At 33.7% G+C, this 14,126-nt stretch overlaps 2 non-coding genes across 2 annotated transcripts; both read right to left on the bottom strand.

Annotated features, from left to right (window-relative positions):
* Positions 1 to 422: 422 nt before the first annotated feature.
* Positions 423 to 496, bottom strand: Trnan-guu (transfer RNA asparagine (anticodon GUU)). Its single transcript has one exon. It is a non-coding gene; the product is annotated as a tRNA-Asn (tRNA).
* A 10,786-nt stretch (positions 497 to 11,282) lies between these two features.
* Positions 11,283 to 11,356, bottom strand: Trnan-guu (transfer RNA asparagine (anticodon GUU)). The gene has a single exon. It is a non-coding gene; the product is annotated as a tRNA-Asn (tRNA).
* Positions 11,357 to 14,126: the final 2,770 nt, after the last annotated feature.

The raw sequence follows: 14,126 nt of genomic DNA, 5'->3' as shown, positions 1-14,126 counted from the left end.
AAATAGAACAACTAATCTCGGCATACATTTCATGATGACGGGTCGCCAGGAACCTAAACCGAAACGATGAACGGATCAGGAGATGAAAATGGCGAGACAGATACATTGAAAACCAAAACATACAAGTTACGGTCAAACTATCTTACCAAAATCTCTTCTACTGCTTTCATTCACCATTGTGATATTTTTGACGTATGGGAAAACTACCAACAATACTTTACTTTTAACTTCACGTTCAAAAGTAGATTTCGAAACTTCATGAGAAATAAGCGATTACAAAAGGATGGAATTTAAATACAACAATTGTTACCAACCATGAATGATAGCTATAAATACATGTAATTCCAAGGAAAGTCACTTTAATGTGACAGTTTTACGCAAGAAAAAAGTAAAAAAGTATTACATAGGAAAAAAACAGAACCCGTCCCTGGGTGGGCTCGAACCACCAACCTTTCGGTTAACAGCCGAACGCGCTAACCGATTGCGCCACAGAGACATATATCTTTACAGGTTTGTTTGACATTTCTTTGTTGTTATAATATTAAATTATGTACAGTATAAGTTTGTACTGCTTCTTGGATTAAAGTGCCGACGAACCTAAATATGTTACATTGTTAAAAGGTTAGTTAGATAACACAATGTAATAAGACTTTAATGCAATTGTTCAATTCTTAACGGATTAACAGTTCCTTTCTTAGCTTCAAGTATATGGCCGTATAATACAGCTTCAGAGATGTGTATGCTGCACAAAATACACATGCTTTTTGGTTTAAAAATGTGCAAAGACAGGCACATTGTCGCTTTATGTATTCTCTGTTCAATACTCAAAGGAAAGCCATCGCCAATAAAGTTAAACTAAACAAATAAACTTATCTCTGTCGTCTCCGCTGCTTCGACGCATCAAGAGTAAATATAATTTATGAGTTATTTTACTTTAATCTAGACACCTAGTATCTTTTACGAATCCATAAATAATTCAGACTAACTCTTAAGTCTAATCAATGCAAATATAGAACACAGTACTCCTTTGTGTAATGTCTGCAGTGGAAACGTAACGTGGCATCGAACTGAGGAATACTGACCTAACTTTATAGGCAGAATTGTAAAGGAGGATCGAACTGACGAGTCTTGGCTGCGATCGAATTGTCATGGACTTTCGAACAGACGAGTATTAACGTAATATCTGAGGCCGAATCGTAACGGAGAATCGAACTGACGAGTATTGGTCTAATCTCAGGGGTCGAGCCGTCACGGAGTATCGAATTGACGAGTATTGACCTAATCTTTGAGGCCGAACCGTCACGTAGTATCGAATTGACGGGTACTGGCCTAATCTCTGAGACCAAACAGTCATGGAGTATCGAATTGACGAGTATTGGCCTAATCTCTCAGGACAAACCGTCACGGAGTATCAAACTGACGAGTATTTGCGTTATTCCGTCATAGAGTATCGAAACGAAGATTTCCGATGCCAAATCGTAACGTAACATCGAATTGACGAGTCTTGATCTAATCACTGTTGTCAGATCGCCACGGAGTATCGGTTACCCACAGATATTTGCATCACAAAACTGTTTCGTACAAACGTATGCTCTATAAATCTATTTACTTATATGACTTACATCCTGAAAAATGTACGCCTAGTTATGTTTGCATATTAGATAAACTATTTCTTTGACAAACTTGAATTAAACCATTTTGACTTTTAATCTAAACAACAAACGATATTTGTAAGTGTTTGAATAAATACAGACAAAACGACACCAAGAAGGGAACACATGAGATCTATGTGAAAAGCGTCTGGATGCGAATATTCTTAAGCGTATGAATGAGAATCAAGTTCTTGCATTGTGTGAGTTAATGACAAGGGCGTCTTACGAATCTTATCAGTGATATGACTGCATTACTGAGATTCTGTTCACAATTTGAGATAATTCGATATTGGGAATTGCTCCAAAAAGATTTGAATATGCAAATTGTGTAAATATTCAAAGCAACATGAATATATTTTCCATTGTACAGCTGCTGTTCAGTAAGTGCTTACGGTGAGAATATAAATGTAGCAATACTTATTGTACTATATTATCAAAGTAATAATGTTTCATTAGACAACTGTGAAATGTTGTGTAAAAATTGTCTTATCTTGCCAAAACTCAAACCTTCAACCAAATTTTAAAACTGTAGGAGCATTTGTTGTTGTTGATATGTTTAAAGTAACTGATAATATTTGTTCGGTGTTAAAATGCGTTATTCCACTGTCTTATTTACTCATTATATAATGATTATCTCTAATTGATTTATTTCACTACAAAAATCTAACTTTTGAATTTTAAAGACCACTTTTTATTAAATCTATAAGAATATCCCTTTAAAGTAAAAACGCAAAAAAACAACGAATAACTTACTCGATTTGATTCACCGTTCGTATATACTTGTATGACTGTAAATGAATCTTACCCGCCCCCCCCCCCCCCCCCCCCCCCCCCAAAAAAAACTTTAGCGTTTCAATTTGTGTATTTAATAAGTTATGCATCTATTTGAAAGTTTCTAGTTCATAGGTACTTTAAACACTGTTTAATTTCAAAGACACTTAAAGAATGCCGAAACAATCGCTTAAGGTTAAGGAATGATAAAATGTGTTAAAAGAAATCTTCCCGTTTGCGGATTCAAAGTCCGGTTTGTACGCTTCGATGTATAAAACGCTATGGTAAGCGAAGCTGTGTGCATCCCTGGCCATCTTTTCAAGCTTACAATTCTAAGAATTTGTGACAAAATTTTCGGACAGTCATCCTCGGAGGTATTAACAGGTTTTGATTTTAGATCACTCTTATCCTTAGAAACCCTTAAAACAGAGTGGATACAGTGTTATATAAAGTTGCTATAGACTGAGACAATTTTCCAGCTTTTTAACGGTCTTTTGAGAAAATACGATCAGGATAATTTCCTTAGATCGTATTTCGTCATGTTGTAAAAGTGCAATTCACTATTAATATAACACATTGCCAGTAGGAACTGGAAGCTAGAATGACATTTCACTTAACGGACGTACTTGTTCAACCTGTCAAAGAACAATTGGTGTTGAATTTCAATATATATTTGAATGTAATTCTTTGCTATCGGCCAAAAGCGCTATTTTCATCCTAAGTACATAAAGAAATATAATATAAATAGCCTAGGTTTGCTAATGACGACGGATCATGTAAACCTGTTTAAAAAGAAAATATCATAAACATCAACAACTGAGGCTACTTTTTTGGATGAGATGTGCAATTTGTAATTCTTCGCAGTTCATATCTAATATCGCGCATATAATGGTTGATTGCTATATTATATAGTATACATACATTGTAATGGTTGTTTTCTTAAGTTTCCTCATGTTGTCATGTTTGCTTAATCTGAGTAATAAAGAAATTAAAATAGAAGGTCTTGATGATGCATTTCTCGATGATGACTGCTTCAATCGCGAATAGAAGCAGAAATGATGGTGCTAATTTTAGGAATGATAGTTATTGTTTTGATACTAATAAAACATTCAGTAAAATAAAATACACCAGTCGATTATCATCATGTATAACTAGATATGCTTTAATCTTTCAATGTTTAAAATGTTATTTATTGTTTCTATACATCATGTACGGCGAGAAACTGTGTACTTTCAATAAAACGTTCTTCTTCTTCTTCTTCTATAAAATTGTTTTATCGACGCATTGTTGTGTACAAGATAACACAGTTGTTAAGGTATGACCCACCTATTGGTGAATATTTCAGAAGTTCAAAACAATGTTACAGCAATATACTGAGACTTGTATGCAAAATTTAAACAACTTTTACCGTGCCGTATTTTTTTATAAATTTTGTATAATTCATAATATTTTCTCAAACTCGAGTAGAGACAAATCTGAAAGTGATGGCCACTGTCCAAAACGTTTGCAGAGAATTCATTATACCATTAATTTTGATAAAATAAACGTCAAAACTATTGGTAAACAATTATAAAACACACAAAAAAATTGTGAATATCAGTTTTTTCTAGGGTGCCACAAGTAAAAGGATTTAATGAAACAGAATTCTAATTCCAGCATTGAAAAATTAAGGTCGAATCCGGTGGGACTGTTTTAAATTTTGCTCACTTCATTCAAAAATAACCTTTGGGTAGAAGTAAAACCTACATACATTTCTTCCACAATATATAATCTAAAGAGTAAAGGCAAAATAGAGAATATTTACCGCATGTAACTCAGTATTTTTAAAGATGTCTAACTCTGTCCCCTTCTGTTTCAGAGGTAAATTCACTTTTAACATGAAGAAATCACTTATCATATAAAAATATCACTTTTGTACAATAAATCAATAATAAGTCTTGAAAAAATAGTAAAAGCTTACTAGAAAAAAAAGGAATATAAGAAAAAAAGGTCCCGGTGGGGCTTGAACCTATGCCCCCTGAAAAAATTAAGTCAAAGTAGGTTTTTTGTAAGAACTGAATACTCTTCAAAAGGTACACAATTACATGGGTCATACCTTAATTAAAGTTTGCACACGAAATATTTAAGATCATGTGAAAAAGTATATCGCCATAATTTAAATAAGCAAATAAGAACGGCGAGATTTTATTATGATCTTTACAAAAATACCCATAGCAAAATAAATGAATCCATAGATAATATAAATGTAGACAGTCTTCCATCAAGATAAGAGATTCCGAAAGACTGGCTACTGTTAAAATATTTCTTTTTTACATCGCTTGCTTGTTTAAACATCTGGTTTGTTGATACACATATTCACTAAATGTGTCTCCCACGTGTAGTGGGGAGACAAATTGATTTAATGTTGTCCCATTTTCTGTCAGTCAGTTTGTTTATATGTCACAAAGCTTGTCCACTCCTCCGTCACCTCCGGGCGAATTTACACCAAACCACTGCCAAGCCTAGTTGTGCTTATCCTTGGCATGTTCCGGCTCAATGATGTTAAGCAAAATTATGGCATTTAATTCGTCAGATTTTATGATGTTTTGGCCGTTTCTCTTTTATTATTGTGCGGATTTCCATTAAAGCTTACATAACTGATAAAAACCAAGCCAACTGTGAATATTGTCCGCATGTTCTGTTCAGTGATTTTCAGCGTAGTTATGGCGCTTTACTTATCAAATTATATAATACTAGTATTTTAGCAAGGCTTGTTCCTATTCATTAATTATGCTACCCGGAGGGGTCGCGCCGTCCGTCCGTCCCGCTAACCGGAGTATTTCTCAGCAACGACAGGTTGGATTTTAGCGAAATTTCATAGGAAGGCTCAGATCAACTTCATATTCCTGTTGGATGAATTTTTACTACAGTACAATTCTTGTGAGGGGATGCGCATATTGTCTCCGTGTTTCAATGAGACGATATTCACTGAATTATTGCCCTTCGATTATTCAACATTAGTAAACTTATTTCTCAGTAACCGCTGGCTGGAATTCAGCGAAAATTTATAGGATGATTTGCTCTTGAAAGGAGGTGCGCATATTATCTTCATGTTCCAGTGGGATGGTTTTTCAATGAGATATTGCCCTTTTATTATTCAAATTTAGTAAACTATATGTGCCCAGTCAGTGAAGTCCAATTTTGTCTTTTTAATATGCAATCATCATATTTCTGGGAGGATCAATCAGTTTTACTGATATCTTCTTATTTTCTATGGAGTTATGACCTCTGATTTGTCATTTTACCTTGTGTGCGCAACTGCTCTAACACCACCAGGAGGAATACCACCAAACGTCATAAAAGTGGTTATTGCTAAAGCTAGCTGTGCATATTATCGACATGTTCCAGTTTGGTGATTTTCAGTGGAGTTATGATCCTTGAGTTGTCAAATTTCAAGATGTTCTGACCACTTCTCTCAGATAATTGGGCGGATTTAAACCAAAACTTACAGGAGTGATCAATACCAAGTTTAACTGTGAATATCGTTGGCATGATTTTCAGCGGAATAATGGCAATTTTATTATGTATTTTTTAAACTTTTTGATAGTAAAATTTGTCCACAACTATTATATGGTTCAGAGATTTGGGGAATTTGTAGGTTCGATGAACTTGAACGGGCACAGTATTATGCTTGTAAACGTTTCATGTGTGCTAAACAAAGTGCCTCAAATTTTGCTACGCTGGGTGACTGTGCAAGATACCCTATGTACATAACCACGTATAAAAGATGTATAAAATATTGGCTGAAGATTATAAAAATGCCGAATAGCCGATTGGTAAAAAAATGTTATAACATGATGCTAAATGATGGCATAAATGGTCATAATAATTGGGTATCTTCCATTAGGCATTGTTTACAAAGACATGGTTTTGGGTATGTATGGGCTAATCAATTTGTTCAATCTGAATTCTCATTTTTAAAAACGTTTGAAAATAGATTGAAAGACATATCTTTACAGGAATGGAACGTAGCAATACATTCAAATGTTAAACTTTCAAACTATGTGTTATTTAAGAACGAATTTAACTATGAAATGTATCTGGATGTTCTAGATGTTAAAACATTTAGATATACCTTCGTTAATTTTAGAGTAAGTTCGCATGACTTAGAAATTGAAAGAGGTCGATATATTAATGTGCCAAGACAAAACAGAGTATGTAAAATGTGCAATTCCAACTCGGTAGAAGATGAGTATCATTTTCTGTTAAAATGTGAATTTTATTCCGAACTACGTAAGCTACATATACCAAAAAATATATCACCGCCAACTATAAATAAATGTTATGTTCAAATGTCTATCAAAAATGGAGAAACAATAAAGTCAGTAGTAGTATATTTGTTCTACGCTTTTAATAAACCGGTTTAAGCTCCCCAGGGGTGTTTTTGCCACTGACCGTTCCAAGGCGGTGCCCCACTGTGTTCCTTTGTTTGTTCGTTTCGTCTTATGTGTTGGCTTTGTGTGCGTGTGTGTTGTTCGTTTTGTCCTTATGTGTTGGCTTTGGGTATGTGTGTGTGTGGTGCACGCGTCTGCTTGCTGGGGGTTTCGTTTTGAGGACGCTACGTTTTTGGTGCGTGGCATTCCCTGTTTGATATTTTTCTTTGTTTTTAAGAAAAGGAAAAATGGATTACAAGATTTGCAAAGAATTACATAAGTAGGAAGAAGCCATTTATTATCATTATATTAAACTGACATAATGTTGTAGCTGAATATTATATATTAATAAAATATATGTTTGTCAACATGATCTACAATGCACATGCTATGCAATTAAAAAAAATTGTTGTATATATTTTGCATGGGCCGGTGGCCTTACAGCAAATTAAAGTTGTCATTGTCATTGTCATTGCCAACACCCTTGTGCAGATTTCCGCCAAACACTACATGCGTTATCATTTGCAAGCTCAAATATACATATCATCGGCATGTTCCAGATCAGTGATTTTCAGCAGAGTTAATGCCCTTTGTCATATTTTACACTGTTTACTGTTTACCACTGAGCTAAATTTTACCTAACCTCACGAGTGATCAGCGTGAAGTGTAGTTGCGCATATCATCGGCATGTTCCGGTTTAAGGTTTTTCAACGGAGTCCTGACCTTTGATTTGTAAAATTTTTCGACGTCTGTGCTACTTCTCCTGTACCACTGGTTTGAATTCCACCAACTTTCGCACGAGTGATTACTGCCAAACCTAGTTGTGTACATCGTTAGAAGGTTGTGGTTTAGTGATTTTCCATGGAGTTATGGTCCTTAATTTGTGGCATTTTACAACAAAGTGGTGGGAGACATGTTTTTCTTGAAAAAATCTCTAGTTTCATACAGCAGTTGTTATCTTCGAATATGTATTGATTTTACCCCTGTATCTTGTATAAACTTGCATACATATTTGATAAAAGTACTAGAGGAGTTTGGTATGATGTTGATGATAATGATGATGATAATGGTGATAACGATGGTGATGCTGATTTTAATGATAATATTAAAAGTTATAATAAGCACATGTTTTACGAAATGTATAGACATTTGATGACTTTAAGTTAATCCACCATAACATTCTCAAAATGACCCAAGCAATGCGTTGAACTTTATAAACATTGCATTAGATAAAGGAATAAAAGAGAAGCAATGGAAACGAACTGTGACGAGAAGCTGTCTGTATCCACTTGTGTATGATTTATTTTCATTTTAGTACTTTTTGGTATCGGAATTTCCTGCATTGTCTGAATTTATGACACCAATGTCTTCAAAAGAGGAATCTAATCTTATACCAATCACTAATTAACCCCTGTAGGAATATATAACTTTATTATTGAGATCCTTTTCACAACTGGAGATTTTCAATCTGTAAAATTGTTCTAAAAGGAACCAGAATATGGAAATCGTGTAGATTATGAATTTCCAAACTATTCAGAACCATAATACCAACAAAAACATTTTCCGGTTGTTGTTTTGGGTTAAACACCGTTTTTAAACAAACATTTTCCGGTGCAGACTTGTTATTCATAATATTATAAATTTGGTTTCAACTTTTTGGATTTAGTGTTTTACCGGTGCTAGTGGGCGTGTGGGATGTTCCCCTTTCAATTATCTTCCATGTGCCTTTATGTGCCTGATTGTATTCAATGCTTCCACAAGATCTTCTTATAGATTTTATGAACTATCACAACAGCTATCTTAAAGTGCCGTGTGGCCGCCGGAAAAGGTCTCTCTGTACTTTGACTCAGTGTTTGTATATATTCTGGTCCTTTGGGGGAATGGAGTCCATTCAATATCTCTGTAATAGAGTTTCGCTTAAGTCATTACTAGAGGGTGTGAGGGGTGTTGCAGTCTCCATTACCTCTCATGAACAGACTCAGTCAAACCAAGTATGCTAATATTTCGCTTGGTTGAGCGCCGCAACATTAACTAGTATCGAAAGGAACTTTGTAACACCTTAATCAAACAAACAACATCGGCAGGGATGAACAGCTTTTCTTATAGGAGAAACATACCCATTATGACTAAGCTGACACATAAGTAAGCAACACAATGTTCTCATTAAACAGACAGCGTTATATAATTGACAAATTTTGACTTTTAATAATACATGATTAGGAAGGTTTAGGTTTTGTAAATATCACCTGGGGCCTCAGTGGCCGAGTGGTTAAGGTTGCTGACTTCAAATCATTTGCTCCCCATCGATGTGGGTTCGAGCCACACTCGGGGCGTTGAATTCTTCATGTGAGGAAGCCATCCAGCTCGCTTACGGAAGGTCGGTGGTTCTATCCAGGTGCACGCTCGTGATGAAATAATGCACAGAGGGGCACCTGGGGTTTTCCTCCACCATCAAAGCTGGAAAGCCGCCATATGACCTATAATTGTGTCGGTGCGACGTTAAACTCAACAAGATAAATAAATTTGTAAAAATCACCCACGACGTTATCAAAATCCTAAACGAAATCTAAAGTTGAAAACAGTGAAACAACATTTGAAATTTTTGAACCATTGTTAAATATAAATGAGACGAAATGAACGAAACATTATGAAGGAAAACATGGCTGATATAATGCTTGCTCTTTGCATGATGTGAATTAACGATCCAACATGCGAAAAAGCAGGCAACCAGTCTAAAACGCAAAATATCTGACTAATTATTACTCATGTGAAGTGAATACAAAACCACATTATTGAAATCCATAGAAGTTTCAGATAACTTTTCACTGTACGAAATTGTTCAGGAAATAATAGGAATTGGAAAATTTATGTTCACTATGAATTTTTTTGTGTATTCGAAGGAAATCAATAATATTCTCAAGTGCTGAATTGCTGTTCAAGAAATATTCAAAGTAAGACTTTTTAAAGATATGCTAAGATAAGAGTTGCACAGTACTAAATCATAACCATTTGGATTGAACACTGAATGAATGTAGACTACTATCAAAAGAACAAAAGAAAGAATAACATCGGATATATTTAACATTTTACTCGCATTATGCTTTCCGAGGTAGTCAAACCCTAAGAAAAAAGTGCAAAGTCATAACCCCCCCCCCCCCCCCCCCCAAAAAAAAAAAAAAACAACGACAACAAAACCAAATACAAAGCTATTTCTCACTAACTTTTCTGGGGAAAACAAAACATTTTGAAGTGAGTAAAAGTCTAAATAATTGTTTATATCATTTTTTCTCAAGTTAACAAAATAAATTATCTTTAAAACGGACGCTCTTATATGTCCTCAATATGTAAACAAATACATAGGTAAGTGCAACCACCTAGGAAGTAATTAAAACATTGACGATCGTCCCTGGGTGGGCTTGAGCAACCAATCTTTAGTTTAACTGCCGAACGTACAATGTTAAGCTGCTGTGCTTTATAAACGTTTGTTCTTATAGATATACAGAACTCAAACAAACAAATCTATAGGCAGACAAACGCATATGTAATATTGGCGGCTATTCACCTAATATGACCATATTTAGCATTGTGCTCTACTATTTATGTTTGTATTCTACACACTTTTCCATTAGAGTAACAATGCCTTTGTGTTTCATATTTCCCATCCCCATTTTTGTTTTAATGGAGATTTTAAGCAATCCGTCTGCTATTAATTGCCGCTACAATTTCTATCTGTGTTGGGCATACTTTGCAATGTGCAGCGTTTTTTGCTTACAGGAAATCTACCCTTATAATTTATTTTTGACTTGGATAGTCATTTGATCATAAGCAAAACAAATGTGTACTTTTGAAATTTTTTACACGCTATTTTGAAAAGATAACTGTACAACCAATAAAGAGAGAAGTAGCCAAAGCTTTATGTAAAAATAATATTTTGTTATGAACATAGAATCTTAAATCACGATATGGAGAAGAGAGAAAGTGAAAAGCAGAAACGAAGGAAAGAAACAAAAAACAATGAAACGCAGACAAAAGGAATTTCTAATAAGGATGCGTTGTCTTGGTAATTTGAAATCCTTTTGATCTAATAAGGATGTAGGAATAAAACAATTTATATTATATTAGACTTTCGTTACCTAATACAAATAGTTTCTGTTGGGTATCAATGCTGGTTGAAAATCGGTCTATAGAAAATATATATTAGACACTCTTCAATATTTTGTTCTCAACGAAAATAAAGCTAGGATATTATCTGTGATAATATTACTTTGATAAGAGAGAACAAATCTTAGAACGGAGATAAAAAGCTTCAGGGCAATGATCATATCCTGTTTGTTTCACGAACACTATCATGTAGAGCAGTAGTGTCCATTTCATGAATTGAAAAAGTTAATGACCCCGGGATTCGAAAAAAAAGCTATTATAAGTTATATGAAAAGTAAAATATATTCGTCCCTGGGTGGGCTCGAACCACCAACCTTTCGGTTAACAGCCGAACGCGCTAACCGATTGCGCCACAGAGACTTATATTTCTTATAATGTCTGTGCGTCATATCAAGGTTTACGTGTTATTTATCGTATATGTCAAACGACTTCATTACTTGTATATTCATATAATATTGTAGCAATTATGCATGCATAATTTTCTAGATGTAAAATGAATGTGTTCCTTCTCACGAAGATCAATCACGCGTGCATGTTTTCATATACTCTATATGAAATAGCAGTTTATATCTTTGTTTTTATAAATTATTCATACAATGATATAAAGTTGGTAAATAAATAAACCTCGCAATAATAACTCGTTTCAAAATAAAAAAGAAAAAAGAACGAAAGAATTATATCAGATTAAATGCATATACTCTTTATTTTATTTATATTTATTTATTATACCACATTTATATAACACTCTTTTCATGCACATGTACACGTTCAAAAGTGCTTTACAGAATAAGTTGCAAAATATACAAACAAATACGCATACAAAAATAATGCATTCCACATTAACAAAAATCGTGTGAATCTAAAACGTATAGATTAAACAAGATAAACATATATACATATTTAAAAGTATTAAAGTGACCCTAGGATAAAATACTGTTCTATGCTGTTTTATGAAGAAGAAGAAAAAAACATCAATGTATCGGTCAGTTAACAAAATATTGTACAAAGAATTGGGTTTTTAGCAGGCTTTTGAAAGCAGCTAGCGTGTCAGCTTCACTGATCTTGACGGGAAGGGAGTTCCAAAGTTTTAGAGCAGTGCACGAAAAGCTGCGATTGCCATACATCATGGTTTTAGTTTTTGGCATAACCAGTGACAGCGTGTCTTGTGATCTTAGGTTTCTGACCGGTTTATACCCTTCTATCATATCCCTAATATAGGCAGGGGACTAATTGTGTAAAGCCTTTAAGGTGTGGGTCAGAACCTTGTACTGCCCACTGTATTTCACTGGCAACCAATGAAGCTCCTTCAGAACCGGTATTATTGATTGAGACGGGCGTCTTAGTAATGACGCGAGCTGCCGTGTTCTGGACATGTTGCAACTTGTTAAGTGTGCTGTTTGGAATACCACTTACTAACGGTCGAGTAGGAGAACATAATAAAACTGAACCAGTAACAGTAAATTGCGGGCGGTTATATTAATTGATCAGATATGAATATCAAGACAAGAAGTATGTGTTTTTTAAACTACATATAATTTCATATTTTTCAACTGCTTCAAAGAATAAGAACAACAAATCATGACTTTATCTTAACTTTGTTCCTGATAAAATTTTGATGAGCTGTTTGTATATTCAAAATGCACATATTCATGCACTGTTGCATTGCAATAGGTGGTACTTCAACATAGACAGAACAAAAATGAAACTTTACTATTTTAAAGCCCTGGTTGATGAATTAAATATTGCTAAAATTAAAATGTGTAAGAATACCCTTTGGTACGAACTTCAGTCAATTTTCTCATGAATGAAAGGCTTTTGTTTATTTTAGTTCTGGAACTTAATTAGATTTATTATGTAAATTATGAGAGAGTCATTGTTTTATGCTTGTTCAATAAAATGGAGCAATGTAAAATGTATTTTCTAAACAAGTAAACATTTTCGAAAAACGTCAAGTATAAAACTATGATAGTTTTATATGGCTGGCTGAATAAAAAAAAAATTATATTGGATACCTCACTTAAGCTAGGCCCCTAGTTTCTTAAACTTACTCATAAATTTTGTATTATTTAAAAAGTTCATTAAGCTATTTTAAGATTATCTTAAATTATTTCAATTCTATTGCTATAATGTGTTATTTATAGGAAACGTTCTAAAATGTTAAATGCGATTTATATTTCGGAAAATGAGTCTTTGAAATATTTATGAAAATGTTACAAAGACATACTGCTGTTTTGCTAACAAAATAATTTATCAAAGTTTGATATGAGCCGCAAATTAAATCGTTTGAATTTCTAGATTTTACGATCGTAAATGGTTATGTAATATTGTAAAGCAACGACTGACAGATTTGTTTTTAAATGACTTGTAATCATTAATTGAAAATTCTAGTAACTGTAAGACATGTAAATTGTTCAAACATTAATTCAAATTTGAAAATTATTTTCTCGAAACGGAGCAGAAAGTTTTGAAGTATATCGTAAAATCTGGGACAAAAGACTACATGTAGAAGTAGGAAATTGGAACAGGAAAGCATTAGAAAATTTACACAATGCCAAAGTCATATTGGAGACGAATACCATTTTTTTTAAGAAATGTTCTTCTATTTCTCGTGCTAGATAAAGATATATTGGACAGAACATATAACAGACCAAAATGTGTTAAAATCTGATATGCTGATGAATATGAACTGTTATGGATTAGAATACAAGAAATACTCCTTGTTTGTTAAAACTAGTACCTTATCATTTAATAATTGATAGTGTTCAACATAAAGATACTCGTCCGCATGAATGTGGAAATTCTTTTTTTCTCACCAGTATGTTTGATTGTGGCCTCCTTTTATATGTTGTATTGAATTTATATAACCTTATGTTGTCATTTATATGACCTGAGTGAAATAAAAAAATGTTGAAACGTTGAAAAATAAAACTGAAATAGTTAAAAGTGTAATTCCAACAGTTTGGTATTTAAAATGGCTGAAAAACATCCAATGTATCAAGAGTCAATTTGGAAAATTACGAGAATGTTTACAGATTATGAAACTCCCTTTAAATGAAGGTTAGAGATTACGATTGACTGGCTACCCATAAAACATCTCTTTTAAAACAATTACTTGTTTGAATATCTGGAT

Source organism: Mercenaria mercenaria, chromosome 1 (assembly GCF_021730395.1).
Source record: "Mercenaria mercenaria strain notata chromosome 1, MADL_Memer_1, whole genome shotgun sequence".
NCBI classification, from domain to species: domain Eukaryota; kingdom Metazoa; phylum Mollusca; class Bivalvia; order Venerida; family Veneridae; genus Mercenaria; species Mercenaria mercenaria.
Note: the sequence above shows the minus strand (reverse complement) of the source record. Positions and strands in the feature narration are given on the sequence as shown.